Source organism: Ylistrum balloti, unplaced genomic scaffold, assembly GCF_031769215.1.
Source record: "Ylistrum balloti isolate Yb309-2 unplaced genomic scaffold, AGI_CSIRO_Ybal_v1 Utg371266, whole genome shotgun sequence".
Lineage (NCBI taxonomy): Eukaryota > Metazoa > Mollusca > Bivalvia > Pectinida > Pectinidae > Ylistrum > Ylistrum balloti.
The window spans coordinates 325-9,936 of NW_026782682.1; the positions used below are offsets into that span (position 1 = coordinate 325).

Consider the following 9,612-nt stretch of genomic DNA (forward strand, 5'->3'; position numbering starts at 1 on the left):
CTACTGTGAGCGTAGATATATATCAAACATGCTTTCTGGTGCATTTTACTTCAGGATTCGTGCGTGCCAGGACCTAACACTGTTACTTCTGATCCACTTAGAAAACGGAAAGCTGCAAACAAAGTGACAGTATGTATAATTTTCAGTCATAAAAATTAAACTATTACATTTGCATAAACTAAGAAGTGAATAGTAATAGCTGCCATAGCTGATGTGAAAATCAAAGGGATATATAATAGTCTGGCCATCTCTGACACGTCTCTTCTCTCATGTAAATTTACCGGAAGATCATGGCAAATGATATGGAAGAGATTTTGATTAAATTTCGTAATTAGTTGTTAAAGCGGAAAACACCAGCAACTTGGAGATAACTCAATATTTAAGATACATTTCTCCAGCTATTATTGATTCTTGCATATTTAAGGTCATTGTACATGCAAAGAAACAGAAAACTAATGGAAGAAGGACATTAAACTTAGCAAAACATCAGGAATGCTTAGAAATGGTAAGGCTGTTAATGTTGTGTACTGCTGTCATTAAAAATAAATTTTTACAAAATGACCTTCGTAAGTACCAGGCATCTTGAAATTTGTAGTTGTTCAATGGGCTTTGTCAGCAGCTAGTACATAAACAATGGACATTTTTCAAAATTCTTGCAACCAACTTGAAATGAAATTCTACCATTTTTGCTAAAAGTGAACTTGAATTTGGAAGTAGATTGTACAGGCTCCAGCCATTTAGATCATCCATGGCTAAACCAAAATGTGAAAATTTGATGAAATTTTGAAAATGTTTTTGTAAGACCCAGATACGAGTATAGCAGTATCATATAGTCTTGATGGATAGAGGGTTCATTCGCTGCTCTATCGCAGGGCAGAGGAATTCAGTTTTGGCCAGATTGCAAAGCAATATAGATTGGCAAATGCTATCTATCAAAACTTTTGGTTGATACTTTTGCTTTTTTGTTATAATCAAAGTAGAAGACTAAAAGCTATAAAGTTTTGAATGTGTAGTTGTAAAGAGGTCATCATATGGCATGGGTAAAAAGGTCAACCGAACTTTGTTTTCAATTTACAATAAATTTGAGAATTCTGTAGTTGACCTATTTAGCCTACTATCCTCAAATCATGGGGCGTTCAGATTGCCAAACGTCCATCCATCTGTCCTCAAAAAATCCTTGTTATTGCTATTTCTTCCAAAGTACTGATTAGATCATCCTCAAACTTCACATGTAGTCTATCATAGGACTGATTGAAAAACCAAAAAAGGCAACAGACACCCTTCTTAGATTTAAACTTTTCAAGTTATTGTTATTTATCAGAAAGTACTACAAATTACATATGTAGGGTTGTCGTCCTTGAACAAGCGTCATCTATGAAGGAGGCTATGACTGTCTTTATCCAATAGGAGATGCGATTCATATTGTGTTTGTTATAGCCACAGTCATACAAAAAATAACAAACCTTAATTTGCTTATTTATTTTTGGTAGGGGGGTGGGGAGGCAATGAAATCAACTTTAGTTATAAAAAGTGAATGATGCCCCTTTCAGAATGTAGGTAGTGACTGGACAGCCAGTTTAAAAATGCTTACACAATTGTGGTTTATCCTGAACGTCATTTAAAAAAAATCTAAAAGGTTCACTGGAAGGAATGATCAGAAACTTGATATTCAATTTTTGAAAATTTTTGAAAAGTTAGATATAATGCCTTTGGGAACCAATTTGATAAATGATGAAGCCAAAATCTGATTTGGTAAAACATTTAAGTGAGATGAAGGTAAAGACCTGTTGTATACTTCAAGGACTATTCTGCAGATTTACACTCTGATAAGTAACGCAAAAATATTTTCTTTTAGTATAAATTGTCTCCTTTTTAGGATCAAAGTAGGAGCTGTAGCAATGACCTGGATTGGGAGATGAGTGACTATGATAGTGCAGCTGATAAGGACTACACACCAAGTAACAGTGATATCACCACTGATGATGAAGGTGATAGTGACAATATTAGTGATACTGAAGATAACTGCACATATGACACTGCCAGAAAAGACAGACAGAAGAGTATGTATAAATAAGATGCTATTACTAATTGGTACAAGTTATCAGATTTACATTTTGATATTTGTGACATTTGAAGTCAAATGTCATAGATGGATTTTTCAAGAACTATTTGCGGTGTCATAATCAGTATGACACTTAGTTGTTCATATGTGTATGTCAAGGGCACTATTACTATTTTCAAATTCTTTTCAATTTATGTATGTAGCTGTTCAGTGAAATTGTCTACAAGGTTAAACAGACCACAAAGAAACACTTGGTTTATATAGGCTACCTATGAACTCAATAGGGGTAATATTATAAGTATGTTTTAAACATTTTCTGAACAAATTTTCAGATTCCTCTTTGATTTTATGTATATGATTGTTCAGACATCACAGTTTGAAATTAAGGAAAGTAAAATCTGTCCATAAACAGATCACAAGGTAGTGCTCAAGTTGATATAGGCTAATATTTCTATGGATTAATTGCAAACTGGTTAACATTTTGTGTACCCATATCAGAATTGTTTTTGGCAATTTTACAATGATTTGTTTAATGAAATGTTCAAGGCATTGGGGACAGAAATTAAGGCCACACAAACAATTTCAAAACTGATTGGAAAGTTTGAAACAACGAAATATGTATATTTATACATATTAACAAAAAATATAAGAAGATGATCATGGTAAAGTTTCAAGGTACCAAGTCAAGGTCACAGTCACAATAGAAGATGTAAAAAATGTTTTGCTACTGAGTAGTTGATAAATCCACATGTTTTAAGCACACAAACAGTTCTAATCAGAGCAGAAATTGAACATTCTCCTTTCTTTAAGTATCTTGAATAGATTAGAAACATTATTACTTTGCATTTCTTTAAAAAGAACATACAGTTTTGCTAATAGATAAAAGTAGATTATATTCTTTCTTGGTCCTTTGGTGACACAATATGGACAAATTAAAGATCCTCACTCAGTGCTCACAGTAGTATATTTCCAACACAATTCCAACAATACAGCCAAATTTCTTTTTAGACTGGAAAGTTTTAGAAACTGAATCCAGTCATTATTTTACTTAATGATATTGACAGATAATTTAAATTTCAGATCAAAGAATAAGATGGCCAGATACCCACACAGAAATTATCAAAGAGCATTTTAAATCATACGTATTTGACACATCAACAACAGATAGAAAAGGGAGTTTACCAGGCAATTTTTTTTTCACATTGAAAACACGGTATTTATAAATAATAAGAATAGAAGATTAGTAAAACTAGTAAATTACATTGTCCAAAAAATATTTGAGAAGCATGACTCAATCTGAATATTTTTACATTGGGTATTATGCTTAGGTCACCCGAGACAAAAATTTCAATTCCTTTTGTCCATCATATTCCATTGTGTGTCAATTAACCATTGACATTTTCTTCTCAAAAAACCCTTAACTTATTTTAATGAAATTTTGCAGAAATCTTCCAGGGTTAATGGTGAACTAGAATTTTGAATATATATCCTCAGCAAAAGGAGGGGGTAGTAAACTTAGTTATTAAATCAAATTTTCTAAGCAATTGGATACCAACAATATAATTTTTTTTCAGGAAAAGTCAAAGTATATTCCTTCATCAAAGAACATCCCAATGTTCTTGCAGACATCAATCCAGAGCGTAAAGTCTTGTGAAGTTTGAAGTTTAGGGAGAATAAACTAAAGGCTGCTTTCCCCAGAGGAATTTTTATGTATTTTCCTAATTTCATGTTCATATTTTCCCAATCAGAAATTAAAATGTCCCTTTACATCAGTTGATATGAAGAACTATGTCCTATGTTCAACAACTTGCAGCAATACCGTAACCCATGGTGATGCCAGGGTAACAACATAGCTCCTCTCTCTACCGGAGGTGAACTAAAATTTATACCATTCTGGCCCTGCCACCTGGACTATCAAAACCCTATTATTTTCTTGCATGAGTTATATATTTTTTGTTTGTGTGTGCTCAACCTTGGAGTTTGCTGATTACTTTCAACAAATACTTATACATTTGAGTAAATCTTTATTTATACACTTGTATATATTATATACTTACATCTTTGTGGTTTTCTTTAGTTTCTCCATGAGAGAGATGGTTTTCCTTGTTGGCTTGGTGCATTTTAAATGGAAGAAGTTTTCAATCAGGCAGAATGTATTTTGAACTTCCTTTTTGTATTTGATGTTTAAAATGAAAAAAAATGACATCAGAAGGTAAATGATAATGTCGGAAAGTGATAACAGCGAGTGTGAGTGGTTCGAAGACTCAAACAATTCGGAAGAATGCAGCCTGAATTTAAGCTTTGAATCTTCTGATTACGACACGGAGGTTTTATAGAGACAAGCTGGTATTCAACCATACCAATTTGAACCCGAGGTAGATGGTGAAAGCAGTCCATCTTCACCTGCGTCGTCTACACGTAGCGATGATAATGCTGATCGCCTGGGATCCTTAAGACTGGTATGTTCAGAGATGTTAGCTATCGAATAATTATTTTTTCCCTTTTCAAAATGCATCGTGCATGTTAACAAATGCGGATTTTCATGAAATTTTTCTCCACCTGCTCAACTTCACAAGTCCGACTTTGTCGAGATAACAACAGCCAATGCCTTTTTTTGCATTTACAAATATTTGACTTTTACATATATTGACTTTTACATAATACCCACCCCTAAATATTTTGTGTTACATAAATTAATGTGCATGTCTAAAATACTGCAAAAGAACCAATAACCAGAAAAGATAAAATAGATTTTCAATACGAAGTCAACATTTCTGAAAATCTGGTTTGGAATTGTTAAACATATGTATTGTAGAGTAACTGGTGTTTACCAGAATTCACTATTGCTTGCATCCTCCACAGATTAATGGCAAACTTGGCATTAACAAGGATTACAGAATATATCATTCTTGTTTTATCAGGAGATACCGCTATACAGACAATTTGTGAGATGGTGTTGGGGGTACTTGGGGGGAAAAAGCATAAGAGTGCCATTACCTGCGTGTGCTGTGAAGATTACTAGAGACATTTCCTGCACCAAATGGAAATTTTATAGGTTTTAATTTTGTGCATTAAAAATACGTGTCGAAAACATTGAAAGAACGACATGAAACAATAAAATTATAATTAATATCTGATTGTTGTTTTTTATTCATATATACACTTGAAACTGTAATAGGATCTGTAAGTCTCGTCATGTGACCTACTAGAAAATACCACTTAACTTGAACAATCATAACTATGAAAACGGAGGATTACCAGTAGGTACGTTTTTAAAAACTCCTTGGGAAATGTGCATTTTGTCGAAATTGAAAATACTTTTCTTCTAGAAGACTACTATCTAAAACGTCAGTTGGTACACAGAAGTAAAGTAAAACAGACTTGCAGACCATGTTAAAAACAGATGAAAATTCATGTACATGTATGGTATTTTAAATGTTCACGTTAAATCTTGATTCCATCAATGCAACAGCTTCCATTTTTACAGGTCTGACAAAAGCACTACAGAGTGGTGGGGGTTGGTCTTTAAGTAGCATATCCTCCACTTGCATCGTACTTTTTTTCTGCCACTTGTAGCACTTCTGCCATCAGTTCATGTACATAGTCTGTAAGATAAAAAGTACATATACAAGTACACTGGTTTTATTATTTTTTCCAATCACTATTACACAAAATATGACACTATTGCTAGTAAAGACTTTAAAAGTTTTGTATACATGGACATATTTTCTTGCAACTAAAATGCAAGTTGTTAATTGAAGAATCATGTACTGCAATATATAGAATACTGAACCTAACCTAAAAGATTAAACTCGTCTTCATATGCAACATAATACTTACCAAATGTTTGTTTTGTTTTGACTTTTCTGACAGTGTATCCACCTTTCTTCTGTTAAGGGTAGATTATCTTAAACATTTTCTCCCTAGCAGATGTCATGGCTTGTTCTCTTCTCACATTTTCATTGTGGTGAAGTGCAGCTAGAATCACCTTATTCAAAGAGATGCAACAACATTTAAACTTTCTTGATTAAGTATCATCAATATCTTAAGAATTAAGACTGGCTGCCTAAATCTTTTACATAATCATTTTAACATATCTTACATCTAGCTCCGACACTAAATCTCTTTTAACATTGCAATATTCACCACAGGAGGTTTGAGACGGGTAGACTACTAGTGACTAATGATATTTCCACAACCTGTTCATGTTAGATCTTGAGACAGATATACATATACGATCAACTTGTCTGTACAAATTGATGTCTAAATAAATAATAGTCTTATGAGAATCATGTGATAATATACCTGCACAACATTCCATTGAATGAAAAGCCATGCATTTTAGGGGCAAATTGGTTAACTGTTGAGTGGTACCCTTCTAGTTCTGAAGTTTGGTGATTTGTGGTGACGTCAACATCAGTTCTAGCTTCTCCATTACTTTACTCTCTGAAAAGTGAAAGTGAGGATTTCAAATGATGAAGTAAAAATATAATATGGGATCATAAGGAATTTAGAACACGAATATTAATTCCATGCTAAGAACAAGAAACTAAAGATACCATTTTCCTGGATGTGCTTTTCATTCTGGTGAAAAATGTCATTGCTAAAGAAATTAGGCACTTTAAATGTTTTTTAAGCAAGTGATAAATGTCATTCGTAATTTAGTTATGGTTTGAATTATTGATACGTCGCCAATTTCGAGCCAAATGAATAAGTAAGCAAGTTAAAGGTAGGATACACAATAATTGTTGTCATCTCGAGTCAATGCCATAACAGGAAAAATACCTGGTTTTATCCATTTCTTCTTCCTTTCCAGCAAGGAAACAGATCACCATGACCATCATGGATATTTTGGACATGGTTTACCACAGAAACCCACTTCTGGTACATCAAAGCGCCATCTGCTGAGGGTGTTGATGCAGGAACCCAGTATAAGTGATTGGTTATACTTCTTATCCAGCTTTCAAGTTCACCTCTTTCTTTTGACAGTGCCAATAGCTTCTTCTTCAAACCTTAAGAATATTTCATATGCATTTTAATACAAAACCTATTATATTTTAACATAAACAAATATTCTAGACTTTAAATTAAGTTGTGTCTTCATACATTTAATTCTATTTGATATTTATTTAGTCCCTAGGACATGGTCTACAAAGTATCTGAAGTAAAGCCCTTAGCAAAACAAAACAAACTGAAATCAAACTATTTACTACGGTTAATACTGATTGGGCTTCTTGTTTTGTTATGCTAAACACAAACACTTAAAGAAAATGCAATACCTTTCGCAACATGCCATACATCAACGCAGTGATTGGTCTTGTCATGTTCTCCCTCACCCACTTTCTGATCTGGATATGTCGGTCGATGACTAGGGTATCTATGTTGATCCCATGGCGTTTTAGATTGTCCACGCTCCGTATTAACCCTTCCTTTTCCATGTTGACACTATGTTTGACTTCATTGCTCTGAAATTGATTAAAATCTTAACATTACACAATGTACCAAAAGTAACATAACTCATGTTCTGGAAAGTACATGTAGATTGTAGATATATATATATATTGAAATTGTTTCTGTATGTATGCATGACCACATTTTCTATCAGCAGTTTCAACATATAAATTTACATAAAATTAACGGGGGCCACAGTCGTCCAGTGGTTAAGTCTGGTCTCAGAAATTGTGGAATTATAACAAGTGGCATTTTTTTTTTCAATACCAACCTGAACCAACTGTATATCTACGACAGAATAACTGCAAAACTTAGCACAGTGTCCCAGAGTATCGTATCGGCCATCTCCTATATAAATGTCGGCCATCTCCTATATAAATGTCATTGTCACTTTCGCACATTTCTGCAAAATATTTTACTTGTTTTTCTGTCCACATCCTTAGAATTGTAGTCTGTAAATAATGTCGCTGATGCTTGAAAAACGTGTCATGGCATATTACCGGGATGTCCCTAAAGTTAAAAATTCTCAGAGTCTTTGAGGGCAACGATCCAGAAAATAAAATGCTGGCAGACAGCTGGACATTTCCTCTTGGAAGGGATCCCACCATTGACTGTCTCTCCATTTAAAGGTCCTACCACACATGTCACATTCTTGACGCACACAACACATGGTACCGATCATTCGTGTCATTTCTCCTTGGCATGGTGATAAACAGTGTCTACATTTATCAAAAAGTTCAAGCAGTTTGCTTTCTTCAATTATGAGGAGTCTGTCTCTGCTCTGTCCACTGTGTAGCACATCTCTGCAATACATAAATGTTCATGACATTCTACATACATAATTGCCATAATATGAATGAGGGCACTATGACATGATATTATTATAGAGAAATGATATAAGCAAGACTGAGGTTAGGGTTCTATTCCATCTTGGGACAACACCGTTGGATCAAAGTGCCACCCAAAAAGGCAATGCAATGATGTTTTAGTACACAATGGATTGATATGACTGAGAAAGCATGCCATATCAAAGTCCTGAAACACAAGCCAGAAAGTATCAAAATAAATTATTTTTCTCTGCAAAATGTCAGGCATGTTACAACACATACTCATTTTCTTCCATATCTAACTCTGTGTTCGAGTCGTCTGGACCAGAATCCAGATGATAGGAGTCGTCTAGATCTTTACTGTTGGTCTTGAAAAGGTCTAGATGATCTTCGTGCTCACTATCACTTTCCAAGTTGGTTTCTTCATCTTTATCCACCACTGGCTTTAGAAGATTACATTGAACTTCTGCATGTCTTACCTTTGGTCTTGGAGCATGTGTTTGACATCCTATAAGATAAAACAAAATCACAATGCATTAATGCAAGTGTTCAGCGACAAATCTCTTTCTTCATACTGACGAATTAAGTGAAACTGTAAACAAACAATGAAATACATCAGCTCAAGTATGACTGACACAAAATGCGTTATTTTGCAAACTGAGATGTACAAAACACGTAAAACATGATTTACTCAGTAAATAGGCATAAAGCTTAACCGATTATATTACAAAACTTACAGTGTATGGGGCCACAAACCACATTGAACGGAATGTATGCATTCGAAGCATGGAAATGTGCATCATAGCACAACGTACTAGCAACGTTTTTATATAACTGAAGAGCAAACTAAGGGGAGTAACTCTAATCGACACTCGTTATATTAAGGCTGCACGATCCGTGACAGCACACTCCCCGCCTGATATTCTAAAATATCACAATATAAAAAGGAATTACAGTGTCATTATTATCTAAAATGTTCAGATGTAACACTAATGAAAACACAAGTTGAGGAAAAAAGTTAGTTCGCATCTACGAGTTTCACGAGATCGACCACTGGACGGATAAAATATGAAAGTTCTACGTTTTTGCTGATTCTCACTTCCACTTTCCTGACCAAGTCATCATCACTTAGGAAGATGCGGGAGATTACACCTAATGGCCACTCATTTCTACACAGACCTTTGTCTTGCAACAAGACGACGTCGCCTTCCTTGATGTTCGGTTGTTCATTGTACCATTTACAACGCTGTTTAATGGTGGGTAGAAACTCTT

General features: G+C 34.3%; 1 pseudogene; it reads right to left on the minus strand.

The window, feature by feature from the left end:
- Nucleotides 1-5,954: 5,954 nt before the first annotated feature.
- LOC132561688 (uncharacterized) lies at nucleotides 5,955-9,140 on the minus strand (annotated as a pseudogene).
- Between the last annotated feature and the right edge of the window lie 472 nt (nucleotides 9,141-9,612).